Source organism: Phoca vitulina, unplaced genomic scaffold (assembly GCF_004348235.1).
Source record: "Phoca vitulina isolate PV1807 unplaced genomic scaffold, GSC_HSeal_1.0 scaffold7, whole genome shotgun sequence".
Taxonomy (NCBI): Eukaryota; Metazoa; Chordata; class Mammalia; order Carnivora; family Phocidae; genus Phoca; species Phoca vitulina.
The window spans coordinates 33,767,935-33,791,456 of NW_022589710.1; the positions used below are offsets into that span (position 1 = coordinate 33,767,935).

Sequence of the window (23,522 nt, forward strand, 5' to 3'; positions counted from 1 at the left end):
GTTGTGGAGTCATTCATCAGGGAAGAAATATAGAGATGGAAGGGGATGAATTCAGCTTTGAATAGGTGGAGTTTGAAATGCTTGTAGGAAACCTAAGTGGAGATGTCTAGGAGGACCTGGAAATAAGATTCTGAAGTCTGGCAAGAGATCTGGTCCCAAGGTGTAGCTCAAGGTGTCAGTGAGAGATAGATCCATGGATAAAGGGGCCCAGTGAGAAGATTTAAAGCCCCAAATCAAGGTTGAACAATAGCAGAACTCTGTGGAACACAGCACGTAAGGACTCTGGCTCACAGATTGTAATCCGTCGAACTCACTCAAACTATGTTGAAGGTTTACTTAATGAGCACCCGTTTTGTTTATATATTCATTACTCAGTAATGTTTGAGTGCTTACTGTATGCCAGAGACTGTTTCACCAGATGGTATAATAATGTCTTTCAAATTGGCATCAAAATGTTTGATAATGAAATTTGCATAAAGAACAGAACATAAAAGGCTTTGAAAAGTAACGTTTGAATTAGCGTTAACTGCAGTAGCTTCGAAGTTTGGTACAATGTGCTGGGTGCAGGTTTATTCTTAATGCTGGGGTAAGAAGAACAGAAGAATCTGCTGAAAAACCTACAGCGAGGGCTCTCTTCACTGAATTAAGATGGAACAAGAAAAAGTCTTAGTAGAAGTCTCTCTCCGAGCCGAAGGCATAACGTTATCAGCTAGATCAGAAACCCATCACCACTGTTCATCTTAAGAAAGGCATTGTTACTCTTGATCAGATGCAGAATTCCCCTAAGCACTGCTGCTGAAGTAGACACAGATGAAGTGATTTGTTATCTTGAAAAAGCTACCTCCTGTCACCCTTTATTTCGTTCTGGCTAAGCCTTTCTGGAGCTAACAACTAGATCTGCTACCTAATCAAGCTGAAATTTATTATGGTGACGAAATAGCCATAGATTTTAAGGCAGCTACTAGATGCTGACAGAATGGCAGGATCTGGCCGTGTTTGATTGTCACTATACTGGACTAGTTTTTACCTGGAAGAGTGGAGTGACCAAAATAATAATAATAATAATAATAATAATAATAATAATATAATAAAAGAAAGGAAACTAATGAAAATGCATGAATATGAATTGGTAACTGCTCCACTTGGGAGAGAACAGAAAGAAATTAAGTTAACGTAGTGATGTCTCATGTGAGAACAAATCAAAAAAGATGTTGCTGCATTGTCATGCTGTTAAGAAATACAGTGTCAGATTTTAAGATTGAGTTTGCATAAGTAAAGTTTGCCTGAACTTAGGGTACCTCAAACTTCAGTGGTTGGTCCCCAGAAAGAAAAGCAGACATTCTGTGCCTCCTATTGGAAGCATGCCACACCATCTGTGAAGTAGCCTTGCTTAAAAAACCGAGCCTGAATCTGGTCAGGCTTCCAGATCTAACCACCAGGTTAGAGGAAATACTGGGCACAGGGGAACATTTTAAATGACACCACGGGAGAGGTGCTTAAGTAGTCAGTCGGTTGAGCGTCCCACTCTTGATTTCAGTTCAGGTCATGATCTCAGGGTCATGAGATCGAGCCCCACAGGGTGGAGCCTACTTAAGATTCTCTCTCTCCCTCTGCCCCTCCCCCTGCCATTTCTCCCCCTGCCATTTCTCTCACCCTCTCTAAAAACAAACAAACAAACAAACAAAATGACATTGTGGGAGAGACTTGGTTTTTTTCAACAAAAAATTAGAAGAAAGAAAAGAGAGGGACAGAAAACCAAAATAACAAAAGAGAGGCCTATTAACCAGTTTCAGTATATGGACCACATTTTATCCCAATTCCAACACGAATTGTAAAACAAACAACTCTCAGGAGACAAACAAGGAAATAGGCACAGTGACTGGACACATGATATTAATTATTAATGTTATAATGTTATTTAGGTATGATTGTGATATCGTAGTTGTTTAAAACAAAAAGGGCATCTATTAGAGATACTTGAAATATTTTCTGGTGAAATTATTTGATAGTTGAGATTTACTTTAGAATAATCAAGAGGTGGGAGGAGGGAATGGGGTACAGATAAAATCAGATTAGCCACGAATTGATTGATGAAGCTGGGTGTTAGTTACATGTGGGTTTATTATACTCTTCTACTTCTGCATGTGTTTGAAATTGTGTGCAGTAAGAAGTAAAAAATTAAGATAAAACTACACATTTAAAAGTTATCTATTTCCTGGACAAAAAACAGAATCTGGGTTACCTGTAGAACATCCAAATGATACTTTAACTTGGAATACATATTCCCTATCCTCATTTATAAATTAAAGCTGGTGTGGGTTCTTTCTTTTTGGTCTGTATATGTTTTATTATTAGTTCCCAATTTTTATGTATTATGAGGAGGCAAGTTAAAAATTTTAAATGACTAAGGTACTTCGGTACTTTTTTTTTTTAAAGTTCTAAATAAATATTAAGCCAGGAGTCAAAAACAGCAGGTAGGAAGAGATGAGTAAGATAATGCTCTTCATTCCATTGTAAAGTCCTCACTTAAAATGAATGACAAGTAAATCATCTCCTACTAACAATTACATAACGTTTTGTACTTGCAAAGTTTAATTTTAAGATAGTTTCCTAAAAGAATAAAGTAAATCAAAAGAATTAATGGTAGAAGGATCTTTATGAAGATAGTAAGACCGAAGTTCTAAGTGGACATGCTTTTTCCCCAGCGTTTGCCAAGCATGCTTGAAGGTATTCTGTACCAGTTTTGTTTTTGGTGGGGGACGGGGGTAACTTCTTAAAATAACAAACGAAAATACAACCTGACAAAACACCTGTCATTGGTGGATTTTATGCTTGTCTAGAAAACTTTGCTAAAGGGGTGCCTGGGTGGCTCAGTTAGTTGAGCATCTGACTCTTGGTTTGATCTCAGGTCCTGATCTCAGGTTGTGAGATCGAGCCCTTTGAGGGGCTCCACACTCAGTGCAGAGTCTACTTGTCCCTCTCCCTTTCCCCCTTCCCCCCCCCCCCCTGTGCTTCCCCCCCCCCAGCTCATGATCTCTCTCTCTCTCAAATAAATAAATAAAATCTTAAAGGAAAAAAAAAGAAAACTTTGCTAAAACTTTGAATTGCCCCCTTCTTTCAGACTCTTACTACATTACTTGGAACTGATTCCTGGGGAGAACGTGGAAGGTGCACTTTAATTTTGGTATCTGCTTATTCTCTTTGCCAAAGCAGTGCATTACTGTGTAGAGTACTACTCTAATTTTTTTTTTTTTGTACCATTGCCTTAGTTTTTAGCTCAAATTTCCTGTGTCAAACCATTGGTTTATAAATAATGAAGTTCTCTGCTAAATCATTGTGACCACACGCACCAAGGCAGATGAAACGTGTTACTGTTTGAAAGCTGCAACCCACAGTTTCTCGCCGGATCTCATACTCACAGTGCATGTCATTTTTAAAGGGAAAAAGTTTATCTCTGATGGAAATTAATTTTCAGGATTCCTTTCTCATGTTTCAAGCCAGATGACAGCATGTCAATTTAATTTGTTTTCAGTTTAGCTTTTATAACAGTTTTTATTCCTTCAGTATATTCAGCCTGAGAAATGAGTGACCACTTCAGTTTTGGTCTAAGCAGTTCTGTGGCTACTGCTGGGAAATGAATGCCAGGGTGAAGACAGGGCAGGAGAGCAAGATAGAGGCCTTGAGGGAGGGAGAGAAGAAAGGAAACTAGAAATGGAAGAACTGATCTTTTTAAGGATCGAGATTAATTGTCTGGTGTCATAGTTTGCCTGTTTCTCTTCTGAATGACAGCCAGCTCATTTATTGAACACCTTCTGAGGGACCAGATACTGGGCTAGGGAGTAATTTGACAAATAGCAGCATTAGCCCTTATTTTATTTTCTTTCTGGAATCAGGATGGCCTCTTACCCTAATAATTGGTAACCTATGTCCATGCAGTCCCGTATCTTAAGTCGTTTGCTCCCCACACCAAATTTCTGAGGCTGGTATGATGCTCAGTGTGCAAATGGTGAATCCAGCACAGAGACACTGATTGTGCTGTGGTCTCTTGGAAAGTGCCAGACCCACACACAGCACAGCCTGGGGTGCTGAGGTCCCGTATCCTTCTGGGCTACCCAGCTGTCTGGGAGGCGCCTCGTGTTTTCTCTTTATTCCACCTTGAAAGAAAACGGTCCTCTAGGTGGTATAATCTCACCCTCCTCAGGGTTGTGTCATCTTTTGGGATGATCTGTGTTTGCAAAGCTTCCCTTGGATACCTCGTTTTTAAACGTAAAGATCTTCTCAGATGTCGGGCATGGATCAGAGAGCTCTGGAAAGACTGAACTTGAGATTTGCTCACGCTTTACCATGATTATCTGTAGGTTCTCTTAATGCAGATCTTAAACTAGAACTCGGAAGGAATTAAAAAATAAGTAAGTTCAGCTTAGGGTGTGGTAGCTGTATTTGCTTAGTTATAACCCACTCATCGTTGGCTTCATCCTAACTACTTCTGTTACTTTCATTGACTATTGATGGTTTTGTTCAGAATGTTTCAGTTGGTTCTCAAAGTGGGGTCCTGCGGACCTCTGAGGGTTCCAAAGACATTTTCAGGAGGTCTGCGGTTCAAAACTATTCTCTTTATAATACTAAGATGTTATTTGCCTTTTTTTAGTGTATTGACATTTGCTCAATGGCGCAGAAGAGATGATGGGTAAAACTGCTGGCGCCTTGGAATGAATCAAGGCACCAAACCATGCAGTCAACACTGTAGCCAGTGTGGTCTTCATTGCCAGATGATTGCAGGGGAAGAAAATAGTTTCATATAAGAATATCTTTGTTGGGGGCGCCTGGGTGGCTCAGTCGTTAAGCGTCTGCCTTCGGCTCAGGTTATGATCCCAGGGTCCTGGGATCAAGCCCCGCATCAGGCTCCCTGCTCAGCGGGAAGCGTGCTTCTCCCTCCCCCACTCCCCCTGCTTGTGTTCCTGCTCTCGCTTTGTCTCTCTCTGTCAAATAAATAAATGAAATATTTTTTTAAAAAAAGAATATCTTTGTTGAAGCAGTAAACATTATCAGTGTTATTAAGCTCAACCTTTGACTCTGTATCTTTATAATCTGTGTGATGAAATGGGAATTATCCATAAGGCACTTCTGCTATATGCTGCAATACTATTGTGGCTCAAAAAGAAAACCACTTGTATGCTTGAGTTGTTAGCTGAGCTAGACACTTTTTTTGTGTGTGTGGAACACCATTTTTACTTGTAAGAATGACAGGCTATAGTAATGAAGTTTTGGGAATTTCTCAGGTATTTTCTTAAAAATGAATGAAGTGAGCCTATTACTTCAAGGGAACAACTGTGAGTATTTGATACGAATGATAAAGTCGGATCCTCTAAGCCATAATCAGAATTTTGGAAAATTTTATCCACCATTATGAGCTTGTCAGCTTGCAATACTTAAAAAAGACTTTTCTCATGAGTTTGTTGTTGATATTAATTAACAACTGTGATCTTTAAATATTGTGTAGTAAAGTAGGTCAACATTTGGAAGAAGATTCGCATAACTCAGTGAACCCATATTTTCAAAATGACCTATACGACATGTTACAAAACCATGTGTGGGTCAAGGATCCATTGGGAAGTGTAAGATAGACTAATGGATTTACTGTAACAGTATGAAAAGCTTATTGATTATGGTTTTAGATTTCACATTGCAACTAACTTTTAAGAAACAACCACTTGTCCAGTTTGATCTGATATCAAAGAATACTCACAATTATCTGAAAATGCTCTTAGAACATTCCCTCATTTTCAGCTACTTTCTGTGTAAGGCTGGATTTTATTCATATACTTCAACTAAAACCACGTTGCAACAGATTGAACATAGAAGCAGATATAAGAATCCAGCTGGCCATTAAAGTCAGATGTTAGGTTTGCAAAATTGTAAAACAATACCACTCTTTATTTTTTTTGTTTTGGAAATTACAGTTATCACTCATGAAGATGTTACTTATATTGTCATGTGATGGATTTATTGTTTTAAGTGACTATTTTTAAATGTCTCAGCTTTAATTTCAAATAGGCAAGTATCGATAAAGAAAATAAACCGAAACTCTGAGTCTTTAATTTTTAAGACTATAAAAGGGTCCTGAGACCAAATTATTTTTAGAATTCATAGTTTAATTTTTCCCTTTATGTTCTTTTCACAAGTCCAGCACTTTTAATTTAGTGACCACAGAAAGAAGGAACTGACAAATATGTGTGTATGTTGTGTTGGGGACTGATGTTAGGTAACAATCAGGTCCTATAGGCAACAGAATAATTCAGCAATTTTTTGAAACCGTAATCCTATTTTTCTAATTATTTTTACTGTGCAATGTACTTTTTCAGCCAGTTTTTGTCACAGACCCTTTCTCATAAAAATAGGAAGGTCAGGAAGTAACACCCAAACAACCAGAAGCCTATGGTGGTTTCTAACTTTGGAGATGGCTGTTCAGGGTAGCTTTATGCTCCACCTTTGCTTGATTTGAACAGAACAAGGCAGTCACAGTACTTCTGAGCAAGTGGTCAGAGGTGTAAGCACTAAAAGCTGAACCTCAAAAATAGCTCAGAGATCTATGAACAGAAGTATCAGCAGATTTGCTTTATGGGGCACTTGCTTATTAACTAGCATGCTCCTTTGACATCAGGGTTCTTGAACACACAGAGTCTGAATAGTTTCTTAATTTTCTCAAACTTCTTCTTTTTTTTTTTTTTGGTTGAAATTACATTAATGTGGTATTCTCTTAGTGGAACTGAGATTTAGGTAAAATAGAACTGAATTACTTTTTTCATAGAAAAAATAATTGCTCCAGAGCCTGTTTTCATTATGCTTCGATCTCATTTCTGGTGACCCCTGATCTCTGCTCTTTCTGTTTCAAATGAACAGCCAGTTATATTGGCATCCCTTTTCTTAGGTCTTCCCCAGTAACGCCCTGTGTCAGTGGGCAGGTAGAGAGGAGGAAGACCTATTTCTTCCCTTCTCCCCTGAAACTTGTCTCTCGCATCAAGATTTCATTCTGGTGTTTGAAATTTCTCTGTAGGGTCTTGAGTCAGTGCTGAATGACTCCCTGCAGGAGGTTGAGAGTATGAGTGTGTGGGTGAGGGCACGGCGGCCTAAGTTTGAAGGCATGTTCTTTGCATATGTCAGAGACTGCCTTAGATTTTTGTAAATAGTGATTTATTTCTCAAATTATTTTGGAGAAAATCAGTTTCTACCTCTATGAATTTACATTTGGTTACAAAATATACTGGCTTGAGCAGTACTTCTAAATTATTACCACTTGGGTCCAGTGGATCAAGAGAACTATCCATATATACACACAGACATTATTTATGTGTGACCTTATGTTAAGTATGTATGCATGCACGTATTAATGACACTGGTTCTCACAGAATTCAAAATTTGGTGTGTGGGAGGAAACAGAGTATTAGATAAATTAATGTAATATGCCAAGTGGCTAGTGAAAAAATAAGGCAGAGTCAGGACAGAGAGGAGGGCTGTGTGTGTTGTTCTGTTCCTATCAGATGACCTTTGAGCCAGAGATCTGAAGGGAGGGAGGGAGTGGACCCTGGGGCTGTCTGGCGGGGGCGGGAAGAGGGAACAGGAAGTACAAAGACCCTAAGTGTGTGTGGGGGGATGGTCGGTGAGTGAGAGTTGCAGCGGAGGAACGTGGCTGGACTATGAGGTCCTGGGGAGGTGCCCTACATCGTTGCAGGCACAAGCTAAGCATCCTGTTAATGTCATTTTCGTATTCAGGAACATGCCATGTTGCTTAGGTGAAGTTCACCTATATTTGATGCTGGCTGATTGAGCATAGTCTTTTCCCCTTTGGCTAGGGTCTTCAAGAGCACCATATTACATCCATTTACAGTGATTTCATGTGGGCGCCTGGGTGGCTCCGTCGGTTAAGCATCTGCGTTCGGCTCAGGTCACGATCCCGGGGTCCTGGGATCGAGCCCCACATCGGGCTCCCTGCTCAGCTGGGAGTCTGCTTCTCCCTCTGCCTCGCCCCTTCCTGCCAGCCCCCTCCCCCGCTTGCTCTTGCGCATGTGCTCTCTCTCTTTCAAATAAAATCTTTAAAAAAAAACGATTTAATGTAAGTTACTAAAGCCTAAACTATTTTGAGTTCATCATGAAGACTTTCCCAAGTTCTGTGAACTCCATTGTGATTGTTCTAGCTAAATTAGGATCCATTACACAGCTTAAGTATGGATTAAAAGTTCAAATCGACTGTTGGGAGATATATAACAAGTTCACGCACCTCTCAATATAATTAGCTATAATTCAATTCTATATGTGGGTTGTTAAGAAATTACTCTTATGTACCTCACCCACTTAAAACATGGAAAACTTAGGCTTAGCTGGAGTCTTCTGTTCTTGAATTTGGTGGGAACTATCATTTGTAGTAAATGTAACTGGTATACATCTGGTAAACATCTGGGGAGGTAAATGGATTGGAGCTTGGTCTGGGCATGCTGTAGGGACTTAGTATATAGCTTTTAGAAGCTTAGTTCTTACTGAATTTTGATGATACTTCCTATTTTGTGTAAATGAGTGTACTTCCATTATCTGAGTCCTTGGATTGGGATTTACCAATTACTGAAAATAGGGCCTTTAAAAACTATGTGATGGTAAGAGAGGACCTATTCTAGAGCAATGAAATCACTTAAGAATTTTGAAAAATATGGATTCTCAGGCCCCAGACTGAATTAGAATCTCTGGGGAAGAGGCCAGAGAAACAGATTCCTAATAAACACTTTGGCTGGTTCTAATGGTTGACTAAGTTTCGGCACCCTTGTTGTATCCCAAATCATATCTAATGTGATTAATGGAAAGTTTTGGTGATTGGAAGGTTTGCCAGTTGAAAAAAAAGGTAGAAAACAAAAACCACAGAGGGGAGCATATTACTTTGGTGTAGTCTTTTAAGAGTTGACAAAACACCAAATTTTTTTTTTTTTTTTAAGAGCTTTAAAAATACCATAACATAGCTAGGTCAGGTTACAGTTCCTGTGCTTTTAGGAGGAGAAAATGAGACTCAGAGGCTAAGGGCCTTGCTAATGTCTGCAAACACTCAGTGTTAATGCTGAGACTCAAGCCAGGCTTGAAAGTGGTAAAAGCAGGCTGGGAATGCTGGCTGTGCTAGCTATCAGCTGTTGGACTGAAGACAAGTTATAGGCATTTCACTTCCTCAGAGTAACTGGGATCAAGAAAAGGCAATTTGAGTGATTCCAGTTACGATGGAAGCCAACATTTTATTTATTTATTTATTTATTATTATTTTTTTTTTTGGAAGCCAACATTTTAAAAACACATGTTTTAAAAGGTTTGGTATTCTGCCTATAAAATTATGACAGAAATTATGCAAGTCGGTTCCTTTCTTATATTTATCAGTGTTCAGGTTACAGTGACACCTTTATGCTAATTCTTAGAATGAAGAACAGATCAAATAACTCAGTTGTGTACTTTCCTGACTGATCTGAAGTCATGATAACATTTTCCACTTCGTGATGACTTTCTCAACACTGTCATGAAGAGGGTTATTTGCAGAAATATTTGCAGGCGTCCTCAGTTTTTCCAAAGGCCAGGCGTGTCTTCATTAGTGTTGATCTTTTCTTCATTGGTGATGGACCTACACCTGGATTTACTGTGTCAAGGGTTTGCTGCGATTGGAGTAGCTTGTCAGTCAATTTCATGGCCTGCATAAGCTGCAAGATCTCACTTTTATCTGGTACCTGATTTTTATTGCATAAGTTGTTGCATGGGATATCTCTAATACTCAGAAAGCAAGAACAGCAACCACTCACATGGAGGGCAGGAATAGGGAGGAATGTCAGAGAAGTGACTAATTTAGAAGTGCTCAGTCTGTTCCTTGGTGACTATTTTTATGCTGTGGCATTAAGATTACCTATGTCAATATCACTGTTACGGGGATTTAGGTAATGAAAACTGAGATGATGAGTTTGGGTATTTTAAGTTTTACACAAGTTGTTTAGATGCCATTCTGTAGAAGGGACTCTATCTGGGTACCACCATCTTATCTAATGCTTACTTAAAATCCACCCAGGTGCGCTGGCTTTGGCAGCACATATACTAAAATTGGAACGACACAGAGAAGATTAGCATGGCCCCTGCGCAAGGATGACACGCAAATTTATGAAGCCTTCCATATTTTTTGTATGATTCCATTAATATGAACTGTCCATAATGGGCAAAGCAATGGAGACAGAAACTAGATTAGTCATTGTCTAGAGCTGATGGAAGTGATTGCTTTTAGGGGTCATGGAACTGTTCTCGAACTTGTGGTGATATTTTCGTAACTAAAAAAAAAGAAAAAAAAAAATCTGCCCAGGTCACCATACCTGGAGGGGCTCTTTCTAACAGAGGACTTTAGGAAGGATTCACAGACAAAGACTGAAGCTTAACTCTGGGAAAGAACCCTCATCAATTTTGTTAAATATATTAATACGTGATGGTTCAGTAGGATTCTGGTGTTTCGCTCGCCCCTCAGAGAGGACCCTGTGGGAGCTGGGAAGTAGAGACAACAGTTTTAACAGCCCTGCTCAAGTGGACCTGTGACAGGTCATGTCTTGTTTCAGGCCTCTGCCTCAGGTATTGCGTGTCCCCATTGGAGGCCCCCAATTCCTCAGTTCTTGGTCCTTGCCTCTGTGAATGGTCACCCTAAATCCAGTCTTTATGGTCCTTCTCTCTAATATGCAGAGTACTGATTCCATGCTGGCTACATCTGTCTGGTCCTCTTCCTCCTACCAGGGATCATGAACGTCATGGATGCAAATGGGCTCAGAGACCAGTTTTGTTTTGTACGTGGCATCTTACAATGTTTTTGGAGTTTCCCACCGTGACTTCTTCAGACAGGGCAGGGCTCTCCAGGGTACCACCTTCCCCAGAACCTCTTGTCGTCTGAATCCGCTCTGACTTTACCTCCATACCGCCGTCTCTCAGTTTGGATCTGAGCGTTTGCTCAGTGTATGTATTCAGCACCGTGCAGTAGCTACGGTGGCGCTTTTCATTGTCTTTTAAGGGGAAGGATCACTTCTTTGCTGGAGCCAACTGAAAAACACTTGTGCTTTACTGCATGCCATAAGGGTTCCTCTCTTGCGCCATCAGCATCCCAGCCTATCCCGGTGGCACTTCCACTTCCGGTTTGGGGTCATGCAGTCTTATTGGTCTGGAGAGTTTTGGGGGAAGGGTAGGGAGAGCAATCTCTGTTTTGTTTTTGTTTTTTAATCCAGGAAATAGGTCAAGCTTTTTAGATAATATGTCAGTTTTAGTGAGGCCTCCTGCTTCATGAATGCCCCAAAACTTACTTCCTGGTGTTAGCGTTAATCCTGTCCTTAAGAGAACCTTACAGACAGAATCCCCTGGAAATTGCTATTGGGGATTCTTACTGTGCTAGAGATGTGGGGTGGGTGGTGGAAGGGCATCAGCTTTAGATCAGAGGGACCCAGCTCTGCTTCCTGTACTTCCTAGCTGGGTGACTTTGAACAATGGTTACCTTTTTTGTAAAACATGGGGCTAGTGGCATCTACCCCCAGGATTATTGTGAAGGTGACATGAGATCATACAAACATGCATACACCCACAAAGGGCTGTTTTAGGACCTGATGCAGATTATGTGCCCGCCCATTTGGAAGGAAACCCATACCCAATTTCCCCATGTACTTTGTGGTGAATCATTTAAGAGGCACCAGGAAAAATATGACATAAACCCCTTTTCTCAGCCATTGTTTCAAATCCGAGACAGCAATTGAACTTCACATGTACATCATATTCTGGGAGGGTACAGAGTACATCCTGGTATGTGTGTCGAAGTGATTTTGGTAGGAATTACCGTCAGTGAAGCTGTGAGTGGGAGAGAATGTATGGAAGGATCACTACCTATGAGGGGAGCACTACCGTGTCCGTTTCCTGCATGCTGGGCCCTTGGGAACATATGTTGCCCCTGTTCCTAAATCTGCCCATTAGAGCCAATGCTATACTTTCCCCTAAGGGAACATCCTCAGGGATCTAGATAATGCCTAGATTGATGTTGCTGCCATCTCCTTGTGAGGACTGACTGTATCGTGGATTGTGTAGTGTGTGTGTGTGTGTGTGTGTGTGTGTGTGTGTAGACCAGCCCTATTCATGGGCAGCCCCACTGCCATGGGTGCTTCATAGGAATGTTGATAGGACAATAGATACGGATTACCCTTCTATTCCCCTGTCTAGCATGACCTATGGAGCAGTGGGTCCAGGGAATTACTCTTTGGGATCATATTGAAACCAGCCCCTGTGGTTGGCTAGTTCTTACAGCACAGATACACAATTGCAATGAGTGTGTTCTTCCAATAGCTCTGTTAAGATGAATCAGTTAATATTTACAAGACATCTCTAGGTCCCAGAAAGGTGTGTTTTAAGAGCAGATTGTATGAACTATTTGCTGTTAATTTCTTATCCCTAGAGGATCAAATATTAAATGCCAGGGCAGACCTTGTAAATTGTCAGGCAGCATTGGCCCCTATCTCCCACCTTTGTCCCAGCCCCAGGATTTCGTTAGGTCTGGTCACCAGCCTGGCCTAAGTGCTGCCCATCTACTTGGAGCAGCCCTGGTTGTTTACTTTGTTATTTATTCACAAATTGCAGTTGGTTCCCTCCATGTGGATATTTTTATAGCATTGGTCTCTCCCAAATATTTGCCTTAGTTTATTAAATTACTTTCTCATTTATAAGTTAAAGTGTGTGTTGACTTTTGTGGTTCTAATCTTACAGGCTTGGTTGTCTTTGTATTACCAGATGGTGTCCTTTGTGTGAGTCCATAAGCAGGGTTTGTTTGCTTGCTGGCTTGTTTTGTTTAGGGCTCAACCGCTACCCAATTCCATCTTAAGTTAAAGATGGTGTTCTGTTCAAGTGAAAATCCATTTTAAATCTACTACTTAATTATTAAAATGTCTCCTGCATATTTTGGAGGCGAAATTGCAATTTTGTTGCAGGTGAAGGAAGGGCGTGCACTGAAAAACAATTTTTGTGTGGATTGGGGTTAGCCTCTTTGCTCCGTGGTGCTGGCAGGTAGAATAATATGGATCCAAAGGGCTGAAGGCAGGCTTAATTGTTTCTGGGAAACCTATCACCAAGGTATTTTATTTTATTTTATTTTTTTAAGATTTTTTTTAATTTATTTGACACAGAGAGACCGCTAGAGAAGGAACACAGCAGGGGGAGAGGGAGAGGGAGAAGCAGGCTTCCCCGCAGAGCAGGGAGCCTGATGCAGGGCTCGATCCCAGGACCCCTGGGATCATGACCTGAGCTGAAGGCAGACGCTTAACGACTGAGCCACCCAGGTGCCCCATCACCAAGGTATTTTAAAGGCTCTTTCCTGTAGGGGTCTTGGGGAGGGGTTCCTGCCTGTGAAGGCAAACAGAGTCAAGATCTGGGTGCTTGCTTCCTGCTTCTAGCACCATTTCTGGCCCATGGAGTATAATGGTGGGGACTGTTGGGGTGAAGTTGCTCCTTCTGTGGCTCCCTCATATTCTTGGTTGCTCTCTCTTCCGCTCTCTCAGGTGGAGCACAGTGGACTTCCTGAGTTGAGGAGATGGATCTGAGTCCAGAAAGAGTAAGGCAGCTGGAGGACGCAGGATAGAATACCAAGGAGACAGTTCCCCATAGAAAGAACTCCAGAGATACACAATGTGTCCCCCTTGAGTATTCAGCTGAGTGCTGATCAGTATAAGAAAGCTACCTGAGGCCAGGGAAAGAGCTATCTAAAAGGATCAGAGAGAACTGTTTCTGGTACTCACCTAGGGCCAGGAATAATGCCTGTTCCTACTAGCTGGACTGGAAAACCTCAAGATTCATGGAACATTGGGTTGAGTATGCAGAAGGGCCTTGGCTGCCTAGTGGGGAATAACCAGCCCTAGACTGAGCACTGTTCTGGCCCACCGAGCAAATCTAAAAAGCAAAATCTGAAAGGATCAAACTATTTCCAAGTAACTTAACTGTATCCCTAAATAAAGCTCAAGAATATTTATATGAATATAAGACTATCCAGCACTCAACAGGTAGAATCCACTAGATGTTTGGCATCTAGTCAAAAATTACCAGGCGTGCGGCACCTGGGTGGCTCAGTCGTGAAGCATCTGCCTTCGGCTCAGGTCATGATCCCAGGGTCCTGGAATCGAGCCCCGCATCAGGCTCCCTGCTCGGCGGGAAGCCTGCTTCTCCCTCTCCCCCTCTCCCTGCTTGTGTTCCCTCTCTCGCTGTGTCTCTCTCTGTTAAATAAATAAATCTTTAAAAAAAAAAAAAATTACCAGGCATGTGAAGAAGCAAGAAAATACAACTTGTAATGGAAGATAAATCAATCTGTTGAAAGCAATCCAGAACTAACACAGATCTTAGAATTAGCAGATAAGACATTAAAACAGTCATGATAACTATTCCATATGCTCAAAAGTTAAATACAGAGATGAAAGAATAAAAAAAGGAAACCAATTGGATCTCAAACATGGCGTGTTTTTCAATCACTCCTTATGTTACTTCGTTATGTTGCTAATCCTTATGTTACTTTCACCAAATCCACCTGACCCAAACCTGGCCCTACTGATGTATCTGATTCCTAAGCTCTTTCCAGTCCACTCAGTATTCTCTTGAGCCCAGACTCCAGGGTCATTACTGCAGTGCTAACTCAGTGATGCCTAGGAGTTAGTTGACCCTTTGACCTTCCTTCATGCCTGCTATGTCCGTGCCAGACCTGAGCAGTCATCCTACAGTGCTGCTCCTGGGACAAAGAATGCTGCTGGATCCACTGGTGTATGTCTTCTCCATGTATAACCAGGTACCCAGCAAAAATCCTACTTTGCTTCTTGTGGGTTTTTCAGGAACTCCAAAACCTTCATACCTATAAGCCAATCTTTTTTTCTTATCCAAATTCTGGTTCAGTGGTCTGCTGAGAAAAATCCTGCAGTGACTCCCATCTGTATGTATCCACTGTTCCTTGGTATGGCTATCTCCTGTCTGCCTTTCTGCTGGTTGCCAGGGAAACCTCTCTTCACACAGAGACTATAACCTTTTTCCTGGGCAGATCCATTCTCTTTGCCCTCTTAACATATTCTTGCTTCCTCACTTGTCTGACTTACACCTTGTGCAGTCCCTTAGTCTCCCTTGGTTGCTTCTCCTTTGGTGATGTTGATGGAAAAAAATTCTTCACTTGATCCTTGGCTACCATCCCTTTCTTTCCTTCTTTTATAGCCAAGTATCTTAACAAATACTCTGTTATTTACTCCTCACCACTCCCTTTCTTCTCAGTCTCTGATTCTCTCTTGTTCAGATACCTCCTAAGTATACAATGTACCAGTCCTTTCTCAGCAACGTTCCATTGTGACCTTGCTGCTGTATTTGGTTCTGCTTAATCTCCTTCTGAGACCCTAAATCACCACTCTGAATTCTGAGTGGTGGTCCTCAACACCTACAGCTCCTTCTCTCATTTCCTTCAATGATGACTAAACTTCATCATTATTTTTAAGACCCCCATTTGCCCTGTGCCTTCATTCTAAGCAGGTGGCCTTGCTTCCTGTGTAATCAAGAAAATCATATCAGGTGTGACCTCCCTGGCATGGGGGTGGGGGTGAGGATCTGGGCTACAGACATAGATGTAGGGGTAGAGAGCCACGGGCAGAGTGAAATCCCCAGATGAAAACAGATCCCCATATTTAAAAAAATTTTTTAAGTAAGCTTTATATCTGACGTTGGACTTGAACTTGTGGTCCTGCATGAACTACCAACTAAAAACAGATCCCCAGAGATGTGAGTGAGAACTACATCCTGCTCCTGACCTTATCTACACTCCCACCCATTCTCATTCCTTAGCCTCTGTCCCAGAGGGTAGTTGTCCTTTTGCCAAAGACCTGTGCTTCTTCAAGGACTTTGCTTCTCTACCTCCAACTTCATTTCCCTTACTCTTGGTTGCTTCTCCCAACCCATAAACATGCCAAGCCTCATCACCCTAAAAGTCCTCTAGCACCTCCATGGGTAATTCCAGTTCATTTCCTCTTTTTCATCCAAATGTCTTGAGAGCGTAGTCTGTACACTCTCTCCCCTTCTTTGCCTTCTGTTTTCCCCTCCAATCCCTACTGCAGCTCTCTGGCTTCCCTCACCATCGTTCTACTCAAGGAGCTCTTGATGAAGTCACCAAGGACATCTGTAGTGCCAAGTCCAGTCAGCAGCTTTCAGTCCTCATCTTACTGGACATCTCAGGTGCATACGATAAGGCTTATCACTCCCTCCACCTCACGGCCCTACACTTTTTGACTTCTAAAGTCTACTGATCATCTTTGCACCTCCCTGACTCTTCCTTCTTTGTATCTTTCAGCTTCTCTCCCTCCCCTTCCAGTTTGTATTCTCCAGGGTCAGTGTTCAGTCCACTGCTGTTCTCACTTACATCCCTGAGGATCTGTTTTCATCTGGGGATTTCACTCTGCCTGTTGCTCTCTACCCCTACATCTACGTCTGCAGCCTAGATCTCTCTCATGAGTATCAGCTTCCTGTATCCAGTCATATGCTGGGCCCTTCCACCTTGGCGTTCATTCATTCTTTGAATTAGCAAACACATGTGTCTTCTCTTCCCATGTTTTGTTGAATATGATGAAGAAAAGCATTCCCCCCGCTGTGAGGTGCTATACTATTCTGATCCTGCTCCCATCTCTTTGTCCTTCTTCTATGTCCTTAATGGGCCTCTATTGCTCATTCTAGGTCTTAAAAGTGGGCACCCATCCTCATAAGGTCTTTAATCTTCAGAGAGACTGTCAATTATTACCTTCGCTCATTTCTTCCCATGAACCCTGGTTCTGTGGTATCTTTCTACGGCTCCAACCCCGGTCATCATTTTCCTCTCATATCAATCCCTTCTGCGTACTCCATTTCTGTCATTGTTACCTCTCTTCTCCTGGACACCCAAGCTTGAACCCCGAATATTTCCTTCACCTACATGTTTTGTCTCTCCAACAAAAGCAAGAGCAATTTGAAGTTAGCATTCTGTTGCGTAGCTCTGTACTCCACCCACTCAACACGCTGGTATGTGAGGGTATAAAGTGAGGCCAAGAGAAGGTAGAAGTGGTTCCAACCATTTCCCATTTTAACAAGCATCTGCAGAACCTCCACCCCTCTGACTTTGACATTATGTCAGAAATTATATTTTTGGAAGAGGTTTCATCCAGACTTTTATTTCCAGCTAGAAGGAGAGCTAGGGGACAGGATTAGCCAATAAAAGATGAGGACATGGAATCCATTTAATGAGGATTCTTGCTGGGGATATTTACAGGAATTCTTTTAACAGCACTTACTTTAGATTATACTATGTGAAATCTTCTTTCCCTTTGGGTAGTGGATTCCTTTACACTATATTGGGCCAATTCTCTAACTTTCCCCTTACCTTCAGTTTTTTTTTTTTTTTCCAGCTCTTGAGGTACAATTGACCAAATTGTAAGATATTTAAAGTGTGCATGAAAACTGTGATTTGGTACACATATACACTGTGGAAGGATTCCCACCACCTAGCTAATTAACACATCCGTCACCACCTTCAGTATTTTTAAGTTCTCTTTAACTGTGGTAAAATACACATAACATAAAAATTTACCATCTTAACCATTTTAAGTGTACAGTTCAGTGGTATTTATTATATTTGCATTGTTGTGTGACCACCACCAACAACCATCTCCAGAACTCTTTTTGAAACGGAATAGAAATCTTACAAAACTGAAACTCTGTGCATTGAATAATAAATTCCCATCCCCTCTCCCACAGCTCCTGGCAGCCACCATTCTTTCTGTCTGTAAATCTGACTACTCTGGATATCTTATATGAGTGGAATCATACAGTATTGTCCTTTTGTGACTGTCTTGTTTCACTCAGCATGATGGCCTCAAGGTTCATCCATGGTGTAGCAGGTGTCAGAACTTCCTTCCTTTTTAAGGCAGAATAATATTCCACTGTATGTAAATACCACATTTTGTTTATTCCGTCAGTTGATGGGCAATCTCATATTAGTGTTTTAGACTGAATCCTGATCATTTTGAAAACTTCAGTCTCACTCAGTTGAGACCTCGGCTCACCTCCCTCAGCTGTGGCCCAGCTGCTTCGAGTGAAGAAGAGGGTGAAGTCTTTTCTTTCTTTAAGGAATAATTGACATATAACATGATGTTAGTTTCAGATGTACAACGTAATGATATGATATTGTAAAATAATCGCAGTAAGTCTAGTTAACATCTGTCGCCATAGTTACAAAAAATAATTATTTTTTCTTGTGATGAAAGCTTTTAAGATCTACTCTCTCAGCCACCTCCAAATATGCATATGCAAAACAGTATTAGTTATAGTCACTATGCTGTATTACATTCCCATAACTTATTTATCTTATAACTGGAAGTTTGTACCTTTTGACCCCCTTTCAGGAGGGTGAAGTCCTGTCCTGAGATCTAGTATCTCCTTCCCTCCTTCCCATCTCCCCTTCCTCTCCTTTCCTGCTTCCTGCCTGTCCCCCAAGAGTGATTTTCTTGGAGCCTCTCTCCTCAGCTTCAGGTTGTGGAGGGAATAGTCTTGCACCCCCTCTAATGCTGACACCCCCTTTCCAGCCTTGTTCTGACTTTGGGGGAACAGTACAGAACTGGTGTGTTGGGGGGATAGAGGTACTGTCTCCAGGAAGCCCTGATGGGAGGGGGCTTTCAGAACTTAGATTATGGCTTCTTTTGTCCTCAGCTACTGTTCTGGGATGAGAGGAAAGTTCCCACCCCACATCCTGTTACACTTAGAAAATCAAAGGGACCTCATTCTATATGACATTTATGGCTGCACAAAGGGCTGTGAAATTCTATCTTTCTCCTGTCTTCTCTCTTTCAGTATTCCTCATACCTGAAAAGGAGGGGCTGGGGCCAGTATAGGATGTGGATTCAAGCCCCTTCATTAATCAGTGATTGCAACTTCAGTCTCTCAAGGTGAGACTGGTCCTCAGAGTAGACTTCTTTGAAAGAGCTTGCCCTCTGTTGTCTGCACCCCAGACAGTTTTACCCAGTAGAATCCCCATTAGTGTCCTCCTCTTGACAATCTTTCCTGATCTCAGTTGAACCAAAAGAGCCTTATTTCTAGGGCTGTGGTATAGCACAGTGGAGGAAACTCTTTAAATGGGCTGGCTTAGTGGTTTCTTTTCTTTCTTTCTTTTTTTTTTTTTTAAAGATTTTATTCCTTTATTCATAAGAGACAGAGAGAGAGAGAGAGGCAGAGGGAGAAGCAGGCTCCCTGCTGAGCAGGGAGCCCGATGCGGGGCTCGATCCCAGGACCCTGGGATCATGACCTGAGCCGAAGGCAGACGCTTAACCGACTGAGCCACCCAGGTGCCCCAGGCTTAGTGGTTTCTAACCCTAGGTTGATTATCAAGGCCTTGACTACATCTCCCAGAGTCTTATGTGAGTGTAGCCATTTTGACACCATGTCTCTTGGGACTGCTAATATACTTAATGGCAAAATTTGATGAATTCAGTGAAATCTTTAATTGGATTAAAAAATTCACAGAAGTATCTAAACACTAATTGTGTATATGTTAGACATATTTTATACTCTTAGATGGTACCTATGGAGTCATCTTCCCTTATCAAGTGTTTGGCCCAGCAGTTCTGGACCCACAACTTGGGAATGGTCCCAGGAGCCAGTTTTCTTAAAAAAAAAAGGGGGGGGGTGTCTATACTGTGATTGAATCATTTTCTTTTCTTTTTTTTAAAGATTTATTTATGTATTTTAGAGAGAGTGCAAGTGGTGGGGGAAGGGAGAGGGAATCTCAAGCAGACTCCCCACTGAGTGTGGAGCCCGAGATGGGGTTCGATTTCATGACCCTGAGATCATGACCTGAGCCGAAATGAAGAGTGGGATGCTCAACCAACTGAGCCACCCAGGCGCCCCTGAATCTTTATCTTCTAAGACTTGATAGCTAATTGAAAGCATCTAGGTTGAAAGTGTGTTTGTGTTTGTAGTTTATTGTGTGTGAGGGCTTTTTTTTAGTGGATGCTTCTAAGGACTGATGAGGAAGCCACACCAGGGTTGTTTCTCTGCTGAGAGGGTTGAGGCAAGGTCATCCGACCCGCTGATTACACTTGAAAAGGGAGAGTGTGTCTTTTGCCACCTCAAAGGGCAGCTGTTTATTGAATTTCCCCACCCTCCAATTGTTTTACATATGGAATGGTTCCTGGAGAAAGATCTAACATCTGCACAGGCCTATCCTGTTCCTCCGCTGTGTTTACTGAAGCGAGTTCTGCGCTTACGTTCACACACTGCAAGCTGCACGTACAGCATACGTACAGGAGGGTCTGGCCTGCCCAGCAGAGTTTGGGGAGCGCATACTCTGAAGCCCGTTGCGTGTTTGACAGGTCAAGTTCATTCATGCGTTCATTAAATACTAAGTCCCTGGTATGCCAGGCAGTAGGACACAGGCTACTTTGAAAAAGCTCACAGCCTAGAGAGGAAGGTGGTCATGCAAAAACAGTTCGGCACGGCATGTAGTGATGAGTGCGCAAGGGGCCTGGGGGGCCTCCTGGAAGAAGGCCACCTCCTGATGGCCTTAGGGGAGAGAGTGGCATGGACGATGAAGCAAGGCTTAGCCATGCGTGACGTCTCATGTGGGTTCTGTCTTTATATCTGGAAGGATTAGCCTAAGCGTGGGCTGTCACTTTCATTTGCTGAGAGACACCCCAGAGACCCTCAGAGTATTAGGAAGCCTTCATGATAGGATAGACAGCTGTATTTTTTCCCTTGACCCGAGAATCAGGATTCTTCCTTTGCTTGGTATCAAAAGCTGCCACTTAGTCCCTGGGTTTTGCATAGCAATTAGTAATTAGTGAGTTCACCAGCAACGGCTGAGCATCTCTTGAAGTCTGTCCCACGGGAGCAATGACTAACTCTGGAGCCCAATCCATTTTCCATCCTGGGAATTATGCTCTGCCCCTTCCTAAATTCCCATTGTGGTTTCAAATGAAGAGGCCATTGTTCACTTTCCTTCCTAAAAGGAGCAATATATTTAACTTCTGGCTCTCTGCCTGACTGATGGAGAGCTGATCACCATGGAGCCAACACCCGTGGCTTCCCATCAGGACAGACCCTCGGTCTCCATCTGATCTTCCCCATTCTGGTTGAAGTTATTTAGATTCTACACTGGCGCAGTAGGAGGCTCGCGTTAGGTCCTACTAGGTGGCTAGAGCTCCTTGATTCCCACTCATGGTTAAGTCGAAAAAGAGATAGGGCCTTAGCTCTTTATAGCAGCTAGACCTATTATGGGAATTTAAAAGCAAATGTCTGATGTGAAAATCTGTACTATCTTAGGACTTTGAAGCTCAATACAAGAGAGACTTTATCGTGTTGTTGAATAGTTTGGGTCCAGGCAGGTGTCCTAGAGCAGAAGTTTTCAAACTTATTTTTGAGCAACAAAATACCTTTTTTTCCCCCAAATGAAATCTACAGAATCCAAATACTGCAGGGTTTCCTAACCAGCCGGATTGACCTTTTGGGTTGGATAACTTTTGTCATGGGGGCCGGGCTGTGCATTGTAGGATGTTTAGCAGCATCCCTGGTCTCTACACTCTGGGTGCCTGGCAAACCACCCCAGCCCAGTTGTGACAACCAAAAATGTCTCCACACATTGCCACATGTCCCTAGGGGCAAAATCACACCTGGTTAAGCACCAATGCAGTACAATATATGAAACCGATTTTTTAAAAAAGTAGGAACTGATGTTTTGGAAGTGAGATTAAACTCCATTAGAATCTTGTGCAGGGTCCCTGGCCTTTACCGTGTGAGGAGGTGGTGTGCAGTTCTGACCTACACAGTGTGCCATCCCAGAGGGCTAGGTCGTCATTTTTAAAGCCTGCAACACAGGGAACTGGTTATAAATAAAGCAAAAAACAAACAAACAAACAAAACACCCTAAAATTAGACAAATCCACAGGTATTTTAAACCCAAATATACACTGAAGAGTTTTGTACATGTATGTAGGTCTACTTTGTTGGTCTACTTGGATGTTAGAATAAGGGAAGAGAGATGTTTGGGTGCTGTCCCTCTAACTCCTGGGATTTGGCTACTGCAGTTTGTCCTGTTTTGCCAGAGACACCAGCTGAAGGCCTGTGGCTCTCAGCCCAGTGATGGAGCTCACCTCTGCTGTGTGAACCCTAGCTTGCATGAGACCCACCACGACTGTCCGTGCTCATGGAGGGCTGGAAACCTGGGCTAGCGCCTGCAGGCTCTCCCAGCCAGACTCCAGCTGAATTGCAGTTTGGACCATAGTTGTTTCACAGTCATTGGATGAATTTTTACATGTCTGCCCTTCATACTTAGGGAGTAATGTGTGCTTCTGTATATACGTGTGTGAGTTACCTTGCCTCTCCTTCGGGAAGCCCCATGTGGTCTCCTCTCCCCTTCCATTCTCAGTATCGGTTGGGGGGGTGGGGGTGGGAGGGTTTCTAGGAGCTTGGCACGTGCCACTCTTCCCTTTTCCTCATGAACCCGGGCTGATGAAGCCTGTCCCACAGGCAGACTCTGTACCCCAGGTATGTGGGTGTCAGTTAGTATAAAGAACAATACCGCTTAGTGAGTCACTCTCACCTGTGGGAAGATGCGTGGCTCAGGGAGGGAGGGAGGGAACAGGCTGCCTAGAGGGCTCAGCTTTCATCTGTCTGTCCAGTAAACTCAGTCTAACCCCATGTCAGAGCTGGAGTCTAGCGTTAAATTGGTGGAGAGCTTGTGCCTTACTTGAGGACCCACCCCTTGGCCTAACGATCTGTTTGGCTACTTACGATGGTCTCTTGGCACTTAGAAAAATGTTTCATTTTCCCCAAAGATCACATGATTGCTTCAGTTAGCCTTGGGAACAAAGGCGTGAACAGAACTCATTTTATCTATATGTCCATCTGCGGATCTCCAACCCTTCTGAGAAACCCAATACCAGAAATGCCTCAGGAGTCCCACAGAGGTGTGTTCAGAATTCCTGGAAGACACTGATAAGAGCCCATTGCAACACCCCTCTATCCCCCTCCTCTCCCTGTCACTGCCTCCATGGGCTGGAGGATGGGAGCTCAGGGGGACAACTTGGCTTTGAACTTGGGTTTGAACTGGGGTAAGTGACCAGAGACTTCTCTGGCAGCACCCTCTGGCCTGTGATGGGGAAGCTTGCTGTAAGAATATTTGGAAAAAAGGTTTCTGTTTTTGCGTAAAATGTTAATTTGATTGACTTCAATCTCTGGTGTGGATTATTGCCATCAGATAAGTACACGAAGCATTGAGCTGCAGATAGGCTCAACAAAATATTCGCACTGAGAGACCAGGCTCTAGTAGACTGTATCTAGTAGGTAGTTTTATGAGTGACCCAGGGACATAACGGGTGGATTCTGAAAAGGGAATGGCTTCCCAGGATGCTGTGTTCCCCCACCGTGCCCTAATAAGTGGCTGCATTTCCTATCTCTGCCCTTTTGTCACCTGTTATCATCAA

The 23,522-nt window shown here is 42.6% G+C and overlaps 1 protein-coding gene and 1 non-coding gene across 3 annotated transcripts in view; both read left to right on the forward strand.

The window, feature by feature from the left end:
• PRKCH (protein kinase C eta) overlaps nucleotides 1-23,522 on the forward strand; it is a 219,108-nt gene that overhangs the window by 71,521 nt on the left and 124,065 nt on the right. The gene's annotated exons all lie outside the window — the stretch shown is intronic.
• Nucleotides 10,081-10,187, forward strand: LOC116633467. The gene has a single exon (XR_004299730.1). It is a non-coding gene; the product is annotated as a U6 spliceosomal RNA (small nuclear RNA).